The sequence below is a fragment of the Brachyistius frenatus genome, unplaced genomic scaffold (genome assembly GCF_029030835.1).
Source record: "Brachyistius frenatus isolate BFR_SWC_R1_liver_20210118 unplaced genomic scaffold, ASM2903083v1 Contig_7, whole genome shotgun sequence".
Lineage (NCBI taxonomy): Eukaryota > Metazoa > Chordata > Actinopteri > Embiotocidae > Brachyistius > Brachyistius frenatus.
The window spans coordinates 3604394-3625326 of NW_027210606.1; the positions used below are offsets into that span (position 1 = coordinate 3604394).

A 20933-nucleotide genomic window follows, 5' to 3' on the forward strand; every position below is an offset into this window, starting at 1 on the left:
GTGCCGTTCAGAAGAAGAGGGGTTTTGGGGGGTGGAGATTACACTGAAGGGATAACTCAAAGCTGATTGAAGGCTGGCAGTGGCAGGGCCCTGAGCATGTGACTGCTTCATGTTGATATATGGTGTCATCAAGATCATAGTTAGTTTCTCTCTAACACCCTTCAATCAGCAAAGCTTCTAAAAAAGCATGTGTTATATTTAGTAGCGATGCGTCGCCGGCTTCAGGATTTGTACCTAAATGTCAGATTCTCCATACTAGAGTAAAATGTGGGATTTTGGGACATAAAGTGATTTCTAGAATCTTTATTTACAACTCATTTATACCAAGGGTCTCCAACCTTTTTTCCTGAGAGCTACTTTGAGAGCATGAGAGCTACTCATGTTCAGTAATATTTATTCACATAGCTGAGCTCCACCCAAACCAGCTGAATAAGCTTCTTTTATGTGAACAATAACAAACTGATACTCAACGCACCCCTTTTGTCTCACAAGAGCTTAAATGCAACAGCATATGCATGCTTCTTTCTGCTTGCATTTCTTTACATTTTCAATTGACAGGGGAGAGGGGGTTGGGTATTTTCTGTATCTACAACTATATTTATTAATTGCCTACTACAGGGCACACAACTCATGTGGCCAAACTGGTTTTAAAGTGTCAAATAAACCATTCAAATGTTTCCCCTTCGATTGGGACCCGTGCCTTTCCTGAAAGAAACGCATGTCAAGGTCAAAACCTAGTATATGACTGGACCCGATGTGAAACTGGAGGGCTTTTAATTTGAAAAGTCACGGCATTCAGCCGACCAGCAGCGGAGCTCCACCCTGCCTGTCCCCCTTACGCTACACTGACAGTGCGGAGCAGACACAGGTGAAGGAGATCGAGGGGAGATTGTCCACTCAGAAATAGATTGTGTTGATCGCGTCACTCTCTCGTTCGGGTTAAAAATAAAATTAAAAAAATAAAAAAAAAGGTTGAAATGCATCGCCAGATATTCTTATACTTGGTCGGCCGTCGATATACCTGGAAGGCCCACCCAAGGTAGTCTGTGTATGGGAAACACTGCATTGTTCGAACCTTCAGCGAGCTGCTCAGAAAAGGGTAACAAGCTGGTAGGTTGCGAGCGTGAGCAAACTGTACAGATCAAACGAAATATGACAGAGCCAGGCTATCTGTTTTTTTTCCCCAGCAAACATAATATTCTGCACACATGTATTATCGAGTTTCTAAATCAACTCTCCACCAGAAAAAAACTGAGCATATTTCCCAAAGTATATCTCTAATACCAAGGGTGATTGGGAGTATTGCTGATAAGATACCACTGTACAGCCAAATGACAGAGTCACACCAGCACCAGTACTACCAGTGTTTGCTCCATCTCTCATTCAGTTCAGGTGAAGCACTTATGACTGACGAATTCAAGAATGCATTTTGAGTTTCAGCCCAATTCTCTAACAGCAGACTCTCAGGTTCACCTCTGTCCAGCTTTGCTGTGTTCTTTTGAAGGGAAGTCGTAACTCAGTGTCTCATCATCCTGTTTGGAACAGTGTAACATTTTCTCAGTGTTTATTTATCACCCACTTGAGATACATGACATCACATCCTTTTTCAGGGTCAAGTGTTCAGCAATTTCAAAGCCAACTAAAAGGGAAAGTTGTCCGGCATGGATAATTAAATGTTAATGGGTGACTTAGGTGTAATGAAGTCTTTGATTTAACTTGGGACATTTACAGCATTTGGACTTTGATTATACCTGTTAAAAAATGGTGTTGTTCATAACATACCTTATTCATATGTTGAACATGTCAGCAGTATTGACATGTGTTTAGAGTTATTAAGAATATGTCTTGTTATTGGTCTTGTCAATACCAATTTGGTACTTTTAGGAAATGTCAGTTTTGAAAACAGTCATGTAGTGAAAGCTGGTATTATAATCTCTTTACCTTGTTCAGTGATCACATAGTTCCTGGCTTAAATTTAAAAAAAAAAAAAGTGGCTAGATTTATAACATCCAATGTAATCCTGTGCTGTGTTTAGACAACATTTAACAAATTCCAGTGCACAGATTTGTATTTTTTTTCTCCATGGAGACTTACCAGGCTCCAAGACTCATGAATAAATCATGTCAATAACAAAAATCCTGACTTGATGACACCTGAAATAAGTCCTCCAGGGGGAGGAAACTTATCAAAGCAGGACGCCCATGCTGCTGAAATAACCTGGGAAAAGGTTGAACGTGACACACGGAAACAGCACTGTTTATTTATGTGCAGCGTGTGCGTGTGTGTGTGTGTGTGTGTGTGTGTGTGTGTGTGTTTGGGGAGGTCTCCACAGTATGAGCTACTGCAGCTATAAGGTTTAGCTCTTTTGGCAAAAAAAAAAAAAAAACAGGGGAGGGGGGAGATATAAGGAGAAAAATGGAGAAAGGGGAGCGGGGTGACAGAGGGAGAGGTTGGTGTGTTTTCAGCTGATCCACTTCCTCCCTGATGTTGGCTCTCATTTGTCTTGGCTGGAAACTGAATACAAGGCTGGAATACTGATGACTGTTACTCCGCATCTCCACCCGCATCCTCCTCTCCTTCTACCTCTCGCTCATCTTCCTCTCCCCTCCGTTTATCCTCTCTACACATACTCTACATTCTGTCTGCTCAACTGATTTCCTGCCTCCTGTCTCTCTCCCTTTTTACCCTCCTCATTTCGTCTCTCTCTCGTTGCAGCTGCACATCGCCGACCCACATTTCCCTTCATCCCCTCCTGTCCTCTCCTTCTACCGATCTCTCCATCTGACCTCGCTCTACCTCTCCCGCTGCTCAGCCTATCACTTACCGGCTACATTATCCGGCTACATTCCTCCTCCCTCTTTCTTTTCTTTTTACCCCGCGTTACTACCAATTCTTCCTCTCATCTTGCCTTCAGCATCCCCACTGCCTCTCACTGTCTTCTCTGCTTCATCTCATTTAGTGTTGGTCTCCCATCTTTCTCATTTACTCTGCCTCCTGTCACCTCTCGTTCTCTTTCTTTCTCCCCGTCTCTTTCTGGCCCATGTGGATTGGTTCCTGGTCTATGTGGGTCATGGGGGTGATGAGACGTGAAATCAGAGCTGTGTATATATGTGTTCCCATGACATAGAGCAAGGGAAGGTGGTTGAAGGAATCAGGAAGGAGAGTTACAAGGAGAGACCCATGAAAAAAATTGACTTTGGGACAGTTCAGTTTATGTACAGACAACGTCCAGCTTGGTCTTGAGACATTTTGTGAAATCAACCACAACACAAACATGATGTGGGCAAAATGTAGTTTTTACATCTATACTACTGAGTACTCAGAAGTGTGACTGTGGAGAGAAGGGTTTGTAGCTTTCTTAATTAACAGCTTCTACATTTTTTGCTGTTTGTCTTACCTTAACTTAAACGTGCAAACATAAGCAAAAACAACAAGGTGTTGTCTTTGTTGCCGATGTTGTTATCACAAAGTTATGCAAGACTTCCTTCTTGTCTGTTCTGGATGATCTATGACCACAGATTGTATATTAAAAAATGGACCTAGTCTCCGGGTCTGAAAAGTAAAGCAAATATGGAAGTGCCTTAAAGTGCAATACCACCGAGGGCCACTAGGAGCTGGCTCCAAAAAACTTCTGGCTCTAAATAGACTCCTATTGAAAAAATGTCAACTTCTCTCATGAAATACAAAGTAAATATATTTTTTCTACATGTCATTATGGTGTAATTTGCTAATTTCACTCTTTTTGATCAGTGCTCTGTTGGTTCTTCTACAAATAAGTCTATAATGAATGAGATATCCAGCCTCAAAGAGAGATATGTTTGGGGTGTGCCCAGTTTGATTATGGTCACTTCTGGCTCCAGAAAACAAAGATGGTAATAGCCAAAATGCCAGACTTGAGAGTTCAAAATGGCAGTTCACCAACCACTGGGTGAGAAGAAAATACATTTTAAATTTAAAACAAATCTAAATGTGATGTTTAGAACTCTATAAATGTTAACCCCTCAAGATTTTTTTCAATTTACATTATCATAATAGCAACTAGTTAATTTGACTACTGTTTTTGATATTGTAATGACCCAGATATTCTCAAAAGTAAAAGATCAGGCAGAGATGAACTCTATTTTAGCATAGATCCAAAGTCAACAATTGAGTAATTTCACATGGAAACCCTGTATGTTCATGTCCAAATTGTCACCACAGGTCGCAGTAACATGAAATCCTCTTTGGGATTTCACAGGATGCACAAAGAGAACATGTAGTTATGGAAGGCAGTGAGGTCAGATCAAGAGAACTAACCCATCTGTACAGTATGTCAGACAGCCAGAGGCAGGAGTATCACAGGTGCATTCAAGGTAACTGAATTTCTGTACAGGTGTCCTCACTGAGAAAACCCAGCAGTCATCTGTTTGAACACCTTAAAATGACCAGTTATTATGTTCAGAGGCAAAACAGGAAGAACAATGAAATTTATATGGTTTATCTTTCTAAACCACAACTACAATCTTCCTCCAACCATAACTAAGTAAACTGATGCATCTTTTCCTGACTGAAGTTCACTGGAGGTGGGATAAATGATGACTCGATACCAGAAATGCTGATTGGTTGATACCTTTGTTTGCGGTGGAAAAGGTCAGAAAAATTCACATCTTTTAGAAAAATAAAACGCTTTTTTTCTGCTAGCAATATTTGCACTCATGAAACTACAACAGTTTAAAAGAATTTGAATGTGCAAATCGATCACACCAAAGAAACAATCCTAGTGTGTAAAGAACTATCTGGCCATCTTGAGTATAATTTTCATATATAAAGGTGTTTTGGGAAGCACTACAATGTAATTTCCTATTGCTTCACATTAAGACTGTATTATATAGATTGTGGAAATTTAATTTAACACATACTGATGATAATGAATAACTCTGAATGTGAGTTGTATAGAAATACATAACCTTCATATCCCTTAGTTATGTCAAATTTGACATACTCGACATGCTCCTTGTGTTTCAATATGTAAAAGCAATCTGTGGTACAGACTGAACCTTTTCTCTTCAGCTTTAGTGAATTTCATTCTAAATGTGAAAGGATGTGATGAGTGTGGTACATGTGCTGGACTAAAAAAAAAAAATCTGTCTCTCTGGCTGTTTCGCATTTTAGAGGATGGGAAGTGAAATGCATTTTATCCTCAATGTCACCGAAATTGCAGTCGTTCCCACAGCCGGTGCTCCCTTGGTGACCAGGTTTTCCGATGGCCCTGTCTCTCTCTTTCACTGCTCAATAAAAAAATGACATGATTTATGAAAGATGTCATCAGTATTAGCACAAAGGTACAGAGGAGCAGAGCATCTCACCACACACGGGGTGACTTCAATTCATCATCTGGTGACCTGGCTTCTGCTGTAGTCCACCATCGGATGAGCTCTATTGGTTGTTTGTTTCCATTCATTTGAGCTTTTATGGCGTAAATTGAGTCACTGATGGAGTGTTTGATGGAGCGATTTATTGATTGAGGTGAACATGACTAGGTTGGCAGTCTCTCCTGCCTTCCAGCAGGCAGCTCGTATGAAGCCAATCAACAAACAAAGCAAAGTTTGCTTTCAACATGACATTAACTAGCTGAGGAGAAATTTCGCTACACTTGGGAGGATCTGTTGTCGATCTGACGAGGTTTGTCAGCCGACTGCCTTTCTGCCTCTCTCCCCGAGACTTCCGCTCTTCTAATTTTTCTGCACGAGGCGAGAAGGCGCCATAAGGTTTTCTCTCTCAGCGCTCATTTTTACAATCTCTAAATTTAATGAGCATCTGCAGCGGCGCAGTCGATGGTTTGCTGATGAGCAAAAACTCGTTTGTTTTGATCATTCACTATCTGGATGGCTTCAAAGATGGAAGTCTTGAGACATTTTCTTTGGGGTGGCATGGCAGTAGAGCCTCACGGTGAGCAGCAGGGAAGAAGGAGGACACTCTCCTGAAATGTCAAGTCAAAGCTACACTCGCAAAAGAATGCAAAAGTCAGAAAGGCCAAGAGGTTTGTTGAAAAGTGTTCATCGGATCATAGAAGTGCCGCTTAATTTTCTTGCTGAATGTTAAACTCACTTATTTTGAGCGATCTTTCTGTTTCTATGGAGACATGATCAAAAACGTTGCAGCAAAGTTCAACACAAGTTTGTGCCATAAGGGGGTTTCTTCTAGTGGTTATGATGCTCATAGTACAGTATAAATGTCATACTATAGTATACATTTCATACTATAGAATAAATCTCATATTTTATAAGAGCTTTGAATGAAACAGAGCTTTGACTGATGATCTAATGGTGTTTTTCTGTTTTTCATTTCATGAAACCTATACAGGATAAAACTAGTGAAGCACATTGCATTTACCTACGAAAAAAATACCTTATCCCATAATAATTACTCACTGTCTATGTACAAGAAAAGATGACAGGCGTTCCATCTTATTCTGTGACCTGATTAGGAAATGTTCCTCTCATTGCATGCTTGTTAGCATATGGTACCATATTATTGTGATAGGATCACAAATTTTGATAGTTTGGGTGCATTTCTGATGCATGACTTTGAAGCATCCATGAAGCACCCAGTACTTTATCATCAATGTTCTTTTTGCCTGAACAAGGACTCCATATATAATTTATAATTATCACTCTTAAATAGCTCTTCGACAAGACGTGTAAAATACCGATGCTTCATTTCATGTCCGACACCATTGACCTCACATTATGGCTCCATGTCATGCCTGTTTATTCACTCAAATCATAAAATACCACACCAATAAGAATACCATCCATATTGCTCGGTGACATTAATATCACTTGTTTGCAAACCAAAGGGGAAATCAAAGCAAATTAAATCACGCACCAGCATCATGCATCCGTTCGCTCAAACAGCCGATGACTGATAACCGCTCACGGGAGATCACAATCTCATAATTACGAGAAAACTATCTCATTATGAGATAATTTCTCATATTTATGAGATACGAAGTCATCATTATGTAATACAGAAGTTATTATAAAATATGGCCTCCAGTGTTTGGTGAATGCGAAGGGTTTTCCATAATAAAGAAAACTGTAGAAAAAAAGGAAAATAAATGAAATAAACTCTTGGAGAGTAAATTGATTGGCTAGCATCGACACAAAGTTAGCAACCTTAGCACAAAAGAATAAGCCAATATCCAAATTAAACATGCATTGTTGGCACTTTTGACTGGAGCTAAACTACAATTACTCTCTTTCCATTGAGCTTTAATCATTTCTCTGTGAGTTACCATTCTTTTAGAGATTTTACCTTTCAATTTCCATTATGTCTTCACTTTCAAAATAGTAGGCACAAGCAACTCCATTTGAAGGTCATTTACAAATTGTATGACACATTAAATACCAGAGTTATTATTTTTTAATCTATTCCCGGTCTCAAGTCTGTAACTTTAGTTTTTAAGTGGATCCTTTGGTGCAACTTAATTTGGGCTTTTAGTAAATCCCTATTTGTTCAAATTTTTTTGTAAATTGAGTTTTTATCTTACAGCACTTTACCTGCTGTTGAGCCTGCAGGAGCATGTTTGTGGAGGCTTTTAAATTCATAAACACCACAAAATTCATTTTGTGTGGTGCTCTTTGTTACTTAATCTGAACAAATGCATAATGCGACAAGTTTACCCACAAAAGAGAAATCAGCAAAATGCTAAAGCAGACAAGAGGTCAGATTCATTTTCAGATGGTTTTAGAGCAGAGGGTAAACATTTTTTTTTTCAATTTAGTTTTCAGTTTTTCTGAATAAGTAAAAATTGTATTTTTTGTTCTGTTAAGTGAACTCCATTTTGACTCCAAGGTGAACCTTTGATTTTATTTGATAAAGTTAAAGCCACTTTTCTTTAAGAAAATATATTTAAACATGATTTTTCATCTTACCTGAAGGACTATCTACGCATCACAATCATATTTATGTGACTCAGTGACATTTAAAGAAACAAATTGTGGCTCAGTGTCATCTGTTGTCACAGTGAGCTGTACAAAAGTGAAGTTTCTTTAAATTAAAATAATCAATAGGTTGTTGGGAAAAGTGTCTTATTTCTGCAGGTGTGTAAATACTGTTTTGGGTGAACTGTCTCTTTAACTCATGGTCCAATACATAGTTTTCCAGCCATGTCTTGTGTCTTTATAGATAGCGATTCTCTACAGTATCATTCATCTGCATCCACTCATCCATTCTCTTTGGGATCTCTCGATTCCTTTTATCCCTTTATCTGTCCCCTCCACATGCACACACCTCCCCTCCCCTCCCTCTCTCGGCCCCCTCCTCAGTAATTCAGATTATTTTAATTCATATTTCATCCTTCACTTTTTTTTCTCACAACTTAATCTATTATTCACGGCCTGTTTTAAAAATGTAACAGAGGGAAGGTCACTGATCCGTGCTTGCTCGTCTTTGGCTCATACAACCCATCATGCACACGACGCGCACACACACTCACATATAAATAAGCAAACAAATACAGTAACACACATGCCAACTCTGAAATGTCTAAAGAAATTATTCATGCGGCATGAGACTAAGGTTTGGTAGAGTGGCCATGTGCAAGATGATAGAGAGACAAATTCAATGAAAGAAGGAAATATACGAGCCAAAGAAAGAATAAAGACAAAAAAATATAAATCCTTGGACAGTTACCAAAAAAAAAAAAAAAAAAAAAAAAAAAATCAATTATCTTTAGCTCGTAACAGATAATGCCAAGTAGCAGATTATGGGCACTGTAGGCTTCCAGAAGTGGAGAAAGACACAGACATAATACAAACTGAATGACCATAACTTGGTCATTAAGAGTAGAGGACAAAGACAAACTTGGCAACCCAGACAAAGCAGACAGTCAGGTCTGTGAGGAATAAAGCAGTGAGAACAGAGCTCCACTTTCTGACACATAACAGCCATAGAAAGACTTAAGAACCAAGTTCCTTACCCATATATATATTTATATATATATGTATAAAACAGTCAAATCCTAAGAAATAAACATACTCTCAGGCCAAAACAAAATTCAATATTTACTTAGAGAAACAAACTAAAAAACAGATATTAAAATATGTCAGAAATGTCACAGCATGAAAGAAAGCTAGCGGGACAACATATGAAAGATGTTGAGCTTCTTGATTTGAATTTTTTTGCTTTTTTAAATTCTGTGTCTCTTACTCACTATTTATTTAGTTTAATTATTTGCATGCAGTTGTTTATTTTTCTCCTTTACAACACACTGGGCAGTAAAATCATATACAATACAGTGTATGTGGTAGCAATGAGCATATCCTCAGTGAAGCGGCCGATAGGAGGATCAGTTCCGCACCAGGAGCCCATTCTGGTTCCGCTGCACACCCGTGGAGCAGTAATAGAGTAATAGTCAACTCAGACCATTATGCTCAGTTTGTTGTTTAACCCTCGTGTTGTCCTCGGGTCAAAATGACCCGCAGCTGTGTTCAACCAAGTTCTATTTTATTTTCATATTTTTTAGGATCATTGATGACAAGGAGGCTGTGAGGGTTTCTTTAAAGAATGATGACCAATGATCCCAAAAAACATAAAAATACAGAAATAAAATAGAACTTGGTTGAACACAGCTGCGGGTCATTTTGACCCAAGGACAACACGAGGGTTAAGCAGTTAAAAACTGTTAACACTTAGTAAGAGTACATGAATTCATGCTTGACTTACACATTACTTCATGCATTAATACCTCATGAAGTAATGTGGGTTCAAAGTCTTTCATTCATAATCTCATGCCTGAACGACACATTAATTAAAGCATTAACTAAGGTGAGTATGTCGTTAATGATTATGATTTATTAAGCGTGATCATGATATCTAAGCAAAAATTTGGGGCTGAACCAAACTCTGCAGCAGAGAGCCCATAATTAACTGAGCATCAGTAACTAATGAGTTTATCATGTTTGTGGCCCCTGAAGTGAAGTGGTGAACCATTTGATATTCGCTATCTTTAATCAATGTGTTGTTCATGCATGAGATCATGAAATACTTTGAACGCACGTTACTTCCTTATGATTCATGAGGTATTCATGCATGAAGTAATGCTTAAGTCATGCATGAATCTATCATGAGCCCTGATAATTCATGTCCCCTTTATAAAGTGTCACCAAAAAAACCTTGGGACCTAATGAATAAAGCTCTCAAATTTCGGAGAATAAAATAATGTGGGTGATTTGGTCTGATCGGTATAAAGGCAGACTTTTTCTGTTCATTAAATTTTATGGAAATGAATTATTTTTGTCAGTAAAAGTCGCAGAATTTGACCTCTGACTTAAAGTCGGAACCCTGGTTTCTTTTCAGTTGTTTTCCCAGCAGTATCTTTGTTAACATTTTCAAATTTCCCTTAAAAAAGCAAAGTGTACTTGTTCAGTTTCAGGGATAGTGTTGAGATCAAAGAAGTTAAAGTACAGCGTAAAAAAAAAATCTGTCTTTCTCCTCCATGTCAGAAATTTAAAATGAATAAAACAAAAAGACTAAAGAAAAACAGCAACAATAACCCAAACCTATTTAAAAGGATAATAAATGTTGATCTGCTTTTTTAACTTCCACTCGTGTTTATATATTATCTTATCGTCATTGTGCAAACATAGATGATAGATAAAAAAGATACGAGCTATGGACAACTCTTTGTTCCAGCTGGTAAAATTTGGTTTACTCTTTTTTTTTTAGCAAAATACAAAAGATTTGCAAAAGGTGACAATGGTTTTAGGCAGCAATATACAATATGTTCATCAGGCCGTAGTTCTCATATGAGAGCTGAAGTGTTACCTTTTAAATTATGACACTTTGTAAACCTTGGCATTACTGTACTAAAGTGTGATGGCACCAATAAAGTCAGTTTGAATTTGCAAGAGTGAGGATCAATGAATGACAATCAGACACGACTGACAGACATAAAGAAAGAGAAACACATCTGAGTGAAGACGGGAAGATGAGAAAAAGAAATGTAGAAGGATGGGTAAGGTTGGACAGATGCTGCATACTGAGCCAACAGATGGTGGAGTTGGAAGGAAAAAGGGAAACAGGAGAAAGAAGGAGCGAGAGAGTCATTGGACACAAAGTGAATGATGAGGACAAGGAATAAAATGAGAGGAGGATTGATGGAAGTTGTTCTAAAAAAGAAAAATGCTGAAAAGCCGAGGAAGAAGAAAGAGAAACGCCCCGCATACAAAGTACCACACATGTACTGCGAGTACACACTCACTCACACGCACTCCCACATTCATATCGAGTAGCAGATCACAGAGCAGTTAAATAGGATCATCAGTATCAATAATTTAATGAAGTGAGTGACATGCCTGCGGTCCCCCGATGTGTTTCACTTTGAAGCGCACACTCTCACATATAATGTACAGAAAGCTTCACTCTGACTCCCTCTGAGCGTCTATGCACTGAATTCTAATTGCCTCCTTTACCAGCCAATTAAATGGCAGTATCTGTCACCATGACAGCTCATTAGCAAATCAGCATTCAGCTTTCAGGCAGTGTGTTTTCGTGCATGTGTGTGTGTGTGTGTGTGTGTGTGTGTGTGTGTGTGTGTGTGTGTGTGTGTGTGTGTGTGTGTGTGTCAACGTTTTTATGTGCTAACTTTGCCAAGTATGCAAAAGCCTATCGCTAACCTGACCAAGCATGTGTCTGCCAGTGTTGCTATTAGCCGGAAATGGAAAATGTTTTTTTTTTCCTTCCCGCGACTGTGCATGCAGATAGGCGAGAGAACTGTGATCTCTGATTCGTGGTGTTATATATCTGCAGTCACTCCTGAAACCATTTTCATTTGTTTGGAGGAGAGATTAGCACCACGCCTGGCAAAACATCATCAGGCGACGCGGGGAAGCGGGTTTGACACCCTGCCAGAGAGGGAAAGGCCCAGCAGAGCATGCTGGGAGTAATGACTAAGAACAATGGCGTTTTGCCTCATAACCAAGGGAGTTCAATTATGATCTGTACTGCTGCAACTCTGACTGTATTTTATATTAAAATCCAATTGAAATTAAATAGCAATGCTTTTTTTCCACCACAGCGTACAGATTTTCTTTGCAAAATTAGATTACAAAAAGCAGAACCCAAATGAAAGACATTAATATTTTATTTTCTGGTTTCATGATTGTGCCTGTTGTCTGTGAATATACCCGTTTGAAATTCATTAGCTAGTCAAAACATTTCTGTATTTGCATATTACTTTTCTGTCACGGACCTACAGTGATAGTAAGAGTTAGACAACAACACAAAAAGAGTTTCAAACTTTGCACTGCAACCCACTTTAACTTTTTAACGAATGAGATATTTATATCTAAAGGCATAGTCACAGTTTTCTTTCTACTCCTGGATTGTTGAACAAGCTGTCAACCAAACAGCCTCCAGGTTTGGAGTGTGTTGGTCGGGAGTCCTCAGAGATCAACACAGCGTGTCAGCAATATGCAATCTACACATAACCGGTGAGGGCAGTGCATGGGGCAGTATGGAGATGTGAGAGGGTTACAGACCTGCAAACTAATGGAAATGTGGGGGAAGCCGAGGTCGTGTTTTGTCCCGCTGTGATGTCACATTTGGCCAAGAAGCGTTCCTCTCGATTTTCGCCATGTTTATTGTGTACATCAGGCATATTAGAGTGTTCTAACGAAATCCTTGTTTCTCTGGTGTGTCTTTTAGTGAGTCCTCCAGTAATACACAGAGTACAGAAGCAAGTATGTGAGCAATAACGTTCACGACACAAACGGTTGTTAATACAAATGTATGATTCAAATACAATGATAATAATAATAATAATAATAATAAACTTTATTTGTATAGCACCTTTCATACAAGAAATACAGCTCAAGGTGCTTCACAGCAAGAGAATTGCATGCAGTGTTTCACATAAAATTGTTTAAATAAGATATTTCAAATATATATATGGGTTCAGGCAGCCAATCACAGGCCAAAAATATATGAAACTCTCAACAGTTATAAAATCTTGGATGCCTAAAATAACTCCACCCACCTTGCCACTCTAACAAAATGCTCCCTGTTCTCAACTTGTAAGCTACAATTATGAGGACAGGTTCACTCACACTGTGTGCCCCCTCCATGTCCCGGCCCGCCTGCTCGGCTGTCAGCCCACCCCCTCAGAGGCTAATCTCAATCTCAATAGATGTGTTTTTTCTGTCTTTCAAGATAAAAAACGATTCGTAATTGATTTAACAATCACATTGACGTGAGTTTTGATTCAAGAAACAGTTGACTTTTGTCATTTTCAGCTTGAATCTAACAACACTACCTTATGTATCATCTCTGCAGCGCTATCCGAGTATACTGTTTGTGATTGTGGAGTGGGAAGGAGGGGATCATTAAGCCCAAGTGCTAGCTCTTGTAGTCTGCATTACAATGGTAGCAGCTAGTTGTTTCCTCTGTTTTCAGTCCACTTGTTCCTCTCTTGGTTTGGCCCGGCTGCCTGCTCGGCTGTTCTCACCGCACTCCACGCCTCCTTCAGACTGTTTTCACTGCAGATTGTTCTCTGTCCTCTCCCGGTAGGTGTTCTTCCCATCCTCCATTCTCCTCTTTAGCTCCCTCCGGACAGACTTAACATCCTCCCTTGTCCCAAAGCCCTGGGAGCTCTCTTCTTCCTATTTAGAAGGGATTTGATGGCTTTTGTCGTCCGGAGTTTGTCCTTTGGAAAACCGATTTTTGTTGGACTCTTAAGTGTCCACACACTCGCTGAAGTAAGCTGTAATACCGTGGGAGAGTCCTTTGATGTCCCACAGAGCAGGTTTGAGACTGTGCATTTATTACCAGTCCTGTAGACCGTCATACGCTGAGCTCAAACACTCAGTGTTGATCGGAGAGGCAGCAAAGAAGGATCAGGATCACATTGTCTGCCTGCCGTTCAGTGCCGTACAAACTTATATTATAACTATTATTCTTTGTGTTGTTGCCACCTACTAACTACACATATATCAAACATATATCACATAGTAAATTGCACATTAAACACACATGCGGCAGAGCAGTCAAGTGAAATGACATTCAGAGGAGTGGAACAGGGGCTGCCTTGGCCTGGCTTCATGCGCCCTGAGCTTGCCTGTGGCCAACCGGACTTTTTTTTTTTTTCCCCCCAAATCAGATATCACACACTGCAGACCTCCCACTGATGAATACCAGCTGAGTCTGACTCACTCACAGTGCTCCTGGGCTCGCATGGTCACTGTGTTTTTAGCCTTTACAGACACTAGTCTGCGGGGATAACAATAAACACCCAGCACCTCTCTGTGCTGTCCTCTCCGTTCTCAGTCAAGGGGACTACAGTGCAGCAAACGCACTGCTGATGCATAAGGAATAGCAAAATGAGTGCTGTGTGTGTGTGTGTGTGTGTGTGTGTGTGTGTGTGTGTGTGTGTGTGTGTGTGTGTGTGTGTGTGTGTGTGTGTGTGTGTGTGTGTGTGTGTGTGTGTGTGTGTGTGACAGTTTAGTTGTAGTTTCTATGTTTAGCTAATTTGCCAGCAGTAATGCATCAGAGCCTTAGTTTTGAGCTATTCTTTGTTTTTCTGTAGGCTCCTCATCCATCCCTCCCTGCATGTTTTCCCCTTTATTTCTCCTCCCTTTTTTTAATATTTTTTTTTATTTCCTCCCACTGAAGCTACCATACCTCTGCTGCTTCCTCCTCCACTGCATGCCGCTTCACCTGAGTGATTTTCATTTGTGTTGTCTTCAGTGAGCTTTTAATGTCAAATGACGTAAATAGCGGTCAGGTGGACAAAAGCCAAGGAAAAAAAACAAAAAAACAAACAATGTCTTCATGGTTGTGTGCTTGTGTCTTCATCGCCCGCAGTGATTAAAGACCATTTGTGATGTTTGTGTTGAAAAAAACAATCCCTGAAGTAAAGATCAGAGCCGGGGAGCTCAGGGATGTTGACTGACTGTTTATTCTGTCCGGCAGGCTCAAAGCAGTGCGTTGATGCGCACACAAACACACAATGGCTACATGTGTTGTCAGTATCATTCAGCTGTCAGGGCAACTCAACAGCTATTCATCTGTAACAGTTTGCTGTTTTGCCGCTACTGGAGCCTCCCCTCATTTCCCAGCATCCCTCTCTTCCTCGTTGAGCATGTCTCTTGGTCTCTCCCAGTAGGTTTTGTCCATCTCTTCATCCTCAGGCTCAAACAGCTCGCTAGCTAATAAAAAAACAACAACAAAAAAACAATGTAGCTGCAGTGTGTGGATGAGTGTGTCTCTGCATGTTGTAAATACTGGCTTTTTACTTCCAAATTTTTTCTTCTTTTTCATTTGATTGTGTGGTAGAAATGATTTAGTTGAGAGCAGGAGCTCGAGCCGTACTCTTTAGACTGATCAACTTGACTCAGGACTTGACTTGTCTGGTGCTTGGCCCCCTAAAGACCAGACTTCACTTGAGATTTAAAAGCATAACCATTAAAGTCGTAAATACATTTTGTCCTGATCAAATCCTGGAACATTTCCACACACACCAAAAGTATCTGCTTATGTGGCTTACAAATTGAAAGGACAAGTAAAAGCATCACATTTTTGAGAAATCAATCAATGAAACTTGTTATATTTACCAACGAAGGGTACAGTTTCACCCTGGTCTTTTTGACCGACACTCGTATGAACTCGTGAAACAGCACCTCGACATTTTCCTTTCAAGGACCTAAAACTATTGTACCTTGACTTGTGTTGGGCAGTAACATGAGATGTGATTATGTTGACTTGGACATTTGAGTGTCAGCTTGTTCGCTGTCTTGATTTAGGAGGATTGATGTGTTTGATCTCTCTGCTCAGTGGACAGATGTGGTAGGATGGGCTAACCTATCAAGTTTGACGTTGGAGGGGAGGCAGCTACCCTCTACTAAAAAGAGTAGACATGTTATTCCAAAGAATTCCAAACTTATCCTACTTAACTGTTGGGTGTACTTGGCTCATTTGATATCATTAGCCACTGCTACAATCAGCTTTAACATCTTCAAAAACTCAACTGAAAGTTGGTGCCTGACGCATATGCAAAGTTTCATGAGGTTTGGAGCATCGTTTGACCTTAAACATCAACTTCCTGTCTAACATCAAACTCAGCCGCATCGCCCTGGCTACTATATACACAAATTAATTTTGGGTCACTTTTTGGATTATAGACGACTTTTTTTTGAATATTTTGGACGACATAGAGTGTGTGGATTAATTTTTTTAATTTTTTTTTTTTTTTATAAATGACTTTTTGGAGTATGACCTTTTCCAGAACTGACATGCATTGCCTCAAGTGGGGTTTGAACCCAGTTACTTCTGGCAACCGCTCTAACCACTGCACCACTGTGTCATACTATAGCATGTCGTCCAAAATATGAACAAAAAGTCATACATTAAAATGTATTATTTTGGGAAAACGTTTGTGGTAGTTCGGACAGAAATCCAAGAAGAACATCCTTTATTTTTTGTTATTGATTTTTATTTTTGTTTGAGATTTTTGTTTTGTATTGTTGTTGACCTTTGGTTTAGTATTAGTATGACTGCATTTACAATGCAAACCCGAAACCGAGTGGCTTACCCTTAGGGGGACTCGCCCTCCGTGAACCGTGTGGATTATCTTGAGAGGGGCTCGGATCTGCATCCTCATGAGGTCGTTTACAGCTCTGAAGCGGCGTTGTAGGCCGTTGGACTATCTTCAGCGCACTCAACAGGTAAAAGATTCTCTTTCATCAAGGTTGCTATTAATGGTTCAGATTCCACATTGGCCTGTTGATGGCAATTCAACGTTTAGTGAAGTTGAAACGTTTGGGGAAATTGAAAAAGTTTTGCGTACACTACACATTACAGGAAGATATTTAATATCACTGCAGACCCCCTTGAAAACACGTATATCTGCTATCCAAAGAATGTCTGCGGCAATTTTGGTCGCATTTGAATGAATATTTGGGGAAGGTGGAGTTATAGATTGCAGTGAGCCAAACATTTGTCACAATGCTGACCATCTCCTGGGAAGATTGGTGGTGCAGTGGTTAGCACTGTTACCTCTCAGCCAGAAGGTTTGGGGTTTGAGCCACCCCTTTATCATGACTTCAAAAAAAAAAAAAAATACTATAGCATGTCATCCAATTTATGACAAAAAATGGCATACTATAGCAAAAACCTTCCTCAGACGCCTCAGATTGTCACAGGAGAGCTTTGGGGATGTAGGAGATAAATTCACGGCGCACAGCCCCACGAATGTCATAGACGACCCACCTGGTCGTGCGCCTAACCTGGTGCGCCTTTCTTCGGTCTTGGGCAGTGACTTTCCGTCCCGCTGAAGCGAGAATGTTACTCAAAACACCTCCCTTGCCAATTTCCACTTGAGTTTGACACAAAATCTGATGTGCACTCTCCGGTCATGTCCACGGAGAAGTGGCAGACGCACGGTGGAGTTGATTGATCTCAGTTGAAATAGCACGTTCATGTATTAGGTATTTTTTGGAAATTTACAACAGAGACCCTTAAAATGCTTCAGGAGAGGTGCGGCAATGAAGCAGTGAGTTTGTTTTCTTCTGTACCGGGGAAAAGAGTACACTAAAAACTTATAGTGAAAACATAATCTGAAACAAACGACCGCCAAAAGACCTAAAGCAGGTGTTGTAAATTACTCATGTAGGATGGGTTATTTTGGGGAACATAAAATAAGTTTACAATATATATTTATTATTATTATTATTGTTATTAATGCAACGTGAGACACATTTTTATACGCAATCGCCCTAGAGGATTTAACATTTATTTTTGAAACTTTTTTGTTATCCTTTTTTCATTTTGTGCACCACTTTACGAAACGTTTGTTGTATTTAAATGTGCTATAATTAAATCTGACTTGACTTCTTCACTGACAACAGGATGACAACTCATTGTTTGTTTTATTTTCTTATTGTCATTTTTTGTGATTCAAAACTCTAAGACTGATTTTTGTCTACCTGCGCTGCTCAGCTGACAACTTCCACATTATTTACTATGAAGGGGTTTTACTGCCAGAAAATCACCTTGACAGAAGACTACATTAGTCAGAATATGTTCATGCATAAAATATTCATGAAGGCAATTTGCATGAAAATATCCTGCAAAATGTAGATAATCAACTTATTTAGGGCACAATAACATTGAATACATTTTAAATCTAATTTATAATTCTGCAAAGACACTTGCCATTTTAAAATGTACTGCAGGGGAATCAAATTACACTTATTATCATGAGGACAAAGTTTAATACACTTGAAAGGGTGGACAAAATATTGTGAACACATGATAATGGAACATAACTCAATTTAACACATCGAAGCCACGATTTACTATCTCGTGCGCAGAAATGAATTACAATGTGCGCATGAGATACGTTTATATATAGAGACGGCACGGCACAACGGCCTTTCTCCTCAGCATGAAGTTCACTGCACCTGCTTCAAGTGTCAGTTGACCAACTACAAAATCGACAGCATCCTCAAAGTTAGCATATTGCCAACGATATAATCCATAACCTCTAAACCTCTGTGCACAATAAAAAAATTAAAAAAAAAAAAAATTCTCTCTATGGCCACTCCGGTGCTCCGTACAACTGTGTCCTGATAAAAGTGTCCAATGTGCTGAGTCAACATTTTGAGTCACTGGTTTATTGTACACTGTAATGAGCTGGGGACATTTTGGTGCGAAATTTAACAAAATGATGAGAGTGCAGTTTGGAGGTTATTTCAGTCGCACTCTTATTGTTTTGTCTTCCGTCTGACTCATTGAAGGCCTTTTTTTTTCCTCTCTCACATAAAACACATAAAGACCCACAGGTCTGCTCGACATGAATGAGCAGTCATGTGACATGAAGGTTGTAAACTCTCTGTGAGATTGTGTTTTTTCCTCTGAGGCAGAGCCACATATTATCCTCCGAAGTAGGAGCTCTTTGTCACCGTGTCCCCCCCCGTCCCCCCGTCCCCCCGTCCATCATTGACTTGCCAACTGTCAGATGTCGCTGTCATCCTCTGCCGTCCCTTCATCTGTCTCTCTAATGGGAATCCCCCTCATATTTTTTCTTATTTCAACAATCTCTCGCTTTTTTTCCTCTTGTGTCCTATGGCACATTTCCCAGTCGATCTCTCCTCCCCCCGACACACATAGAGCTTTGAGGTGTCCTATTAATGTGTTATATAAATCAAATTTGTATCATTATTTAATGAGTTTCACTCTACCACAGTAACCAGAGGAAAAAAAGATAAATCCAAACTTAATTTCCTGATGCAGCCTAGCTGTGCCTGTTGTTAGGTTTTTAATATGGCGGACTTTGATTCTGTGCTGCTGCCAAACCATTTTCAGAAATGTCTGTCGTTCTAACCACCCTCCCTATCTCTGTCCCCCCTTCCTGCTCCCTCTCCTACTTTTCTCTCTTTTTTGATAGTGATGTGAAAAGTGCACCGAGACCGGAGCCTCAGCTGGTTCGGCCAGGACCTCCATTTGCAAAGGTAAAAAGTTTTCTGCCTTCCTCTTATCGTCCGTCTGCCTCCCATTGTGCTCTCCCTCTCTGCTTCTGAACGCCAACGTTCACTGCACGATGAGAAGACGTCAGCAGAATACACACAAGCCGATTCAACAGCCAAGACAGAAAATGGCAGGCAGAAAATACATATATATATATATATCAAACAAAGGCGTGCGCGCACACACACACACACACACGCACGCACACACACACACACGTGCGCCACAGTGAACAGGATATTCATCATGTGGTTTACCCTTAATGTTCATGACACAAACACCAGAGTGCATTTTGTGTGTGACTCAGTGTGTGTGTGAGATGAGACGAAAAATCCTATTTTCTTTCCTCTTTATGGGAGATTGTGAGCTGTCAAAGGTTTAAAGGGTTACAGCCACCCAAGGACACCTGCATTTATAGCAGAAAAATATAGAGATATTTATTGTGCACTCCACTTGGAGCTGCGTTTATAGAATGACTTTCTGTGTATTACAATGTCATATATATATATATTTGGTGGGGCTGTTTTTTTCTCGTTTATTTCCTTAAATTAGCAACAGGTTAGTGCTGAAGAATCAGTTGCTATTTATTTGTGTTGCGGTTATGATCTGTGAGGCAGGAGCATCGCGGGTTTCAGTGTCGAGGGTCCCTCAAATTACCAGATGAAGTTTCTCAAATCAATATTGTTTAATTTCCACACAAACACACACTCACACACACCTGGAAGCTGTCTCGCACTGAGCTGCTGTTGGAGCGGTTGTTCAGGCAGGTCAGTGGCCTTGCTCAAGGACAAATTACCACCTAGATTTATCTTATCAGTCAAAGGACAGAGCTGCAGCATTCACTGAGGGCATAGAGAGGGTTTTTAGTGACACTCTTTTTGTTTTGGTGGGGTGGTGGGGTGTGGGAGGGGGGGTTGTGGCTCAGATGGTAGAGCACTAGGCAGTTGGCAGTTCAGTCCCCAGGCAAGACACTGAACCCAAGTTGCTCCCGTGACCAGGCGAGCACCGTGCATGGCAGCTCTGTTGCCACTGGTGTGTGGTGTTAAAGGACGATTCAGAGGCGAAAACTGTAAAATGCTTTGTAAGTCTCTAAAAGGGGTTGTATAGGAGCAGTCCATTTACCATTTTTTTTCAATTAAAAAAGCAGACACTTTGTGGATATTTTATGAGTTAAAAAAAAAAATCGTATCACCCGAATGTTGTTTTAAGCCGTGCAACAGCCTTCATCATAGGAACAAAATTGAATAACTGAACATTTAAATGAATAAATGAAACATGAAAAATTATAATAATTAAGAAAAAATAAAAACTTTATTTTCAGTGTTGCTGGTGGGCATACTGAGGGCTCCTGACCCCTGTTTTGTTTTTATGTTATTATTTTGGTTCCAGCTCTTTCCACTGATTGCACTGCTGATCATAAACCTGCT

The 20933-nt window shown here is 39.9% G+C and overlaps 1 protein-coding gene across 1 annotated transcript in view; it reads left to right on the forward strand.

Moving 5' to 3' along the window:
* The window catches only part of LOC138615809 (protein ELFN1-like), a 127229-nt gene that overhangs the window by 60363 nt on the left and 45933 nt on the right, over positions 1-20933 (forward strand). The window contains exon 2 of the mRNA XM_069689640.1: positions 19427-19490. The gene's annotated coding sequence lies outside the window, so the exon portion shown is untranslated. The remainder of the gene's footprint in view (positions 1-19426; positions 19491-20933) is intronic.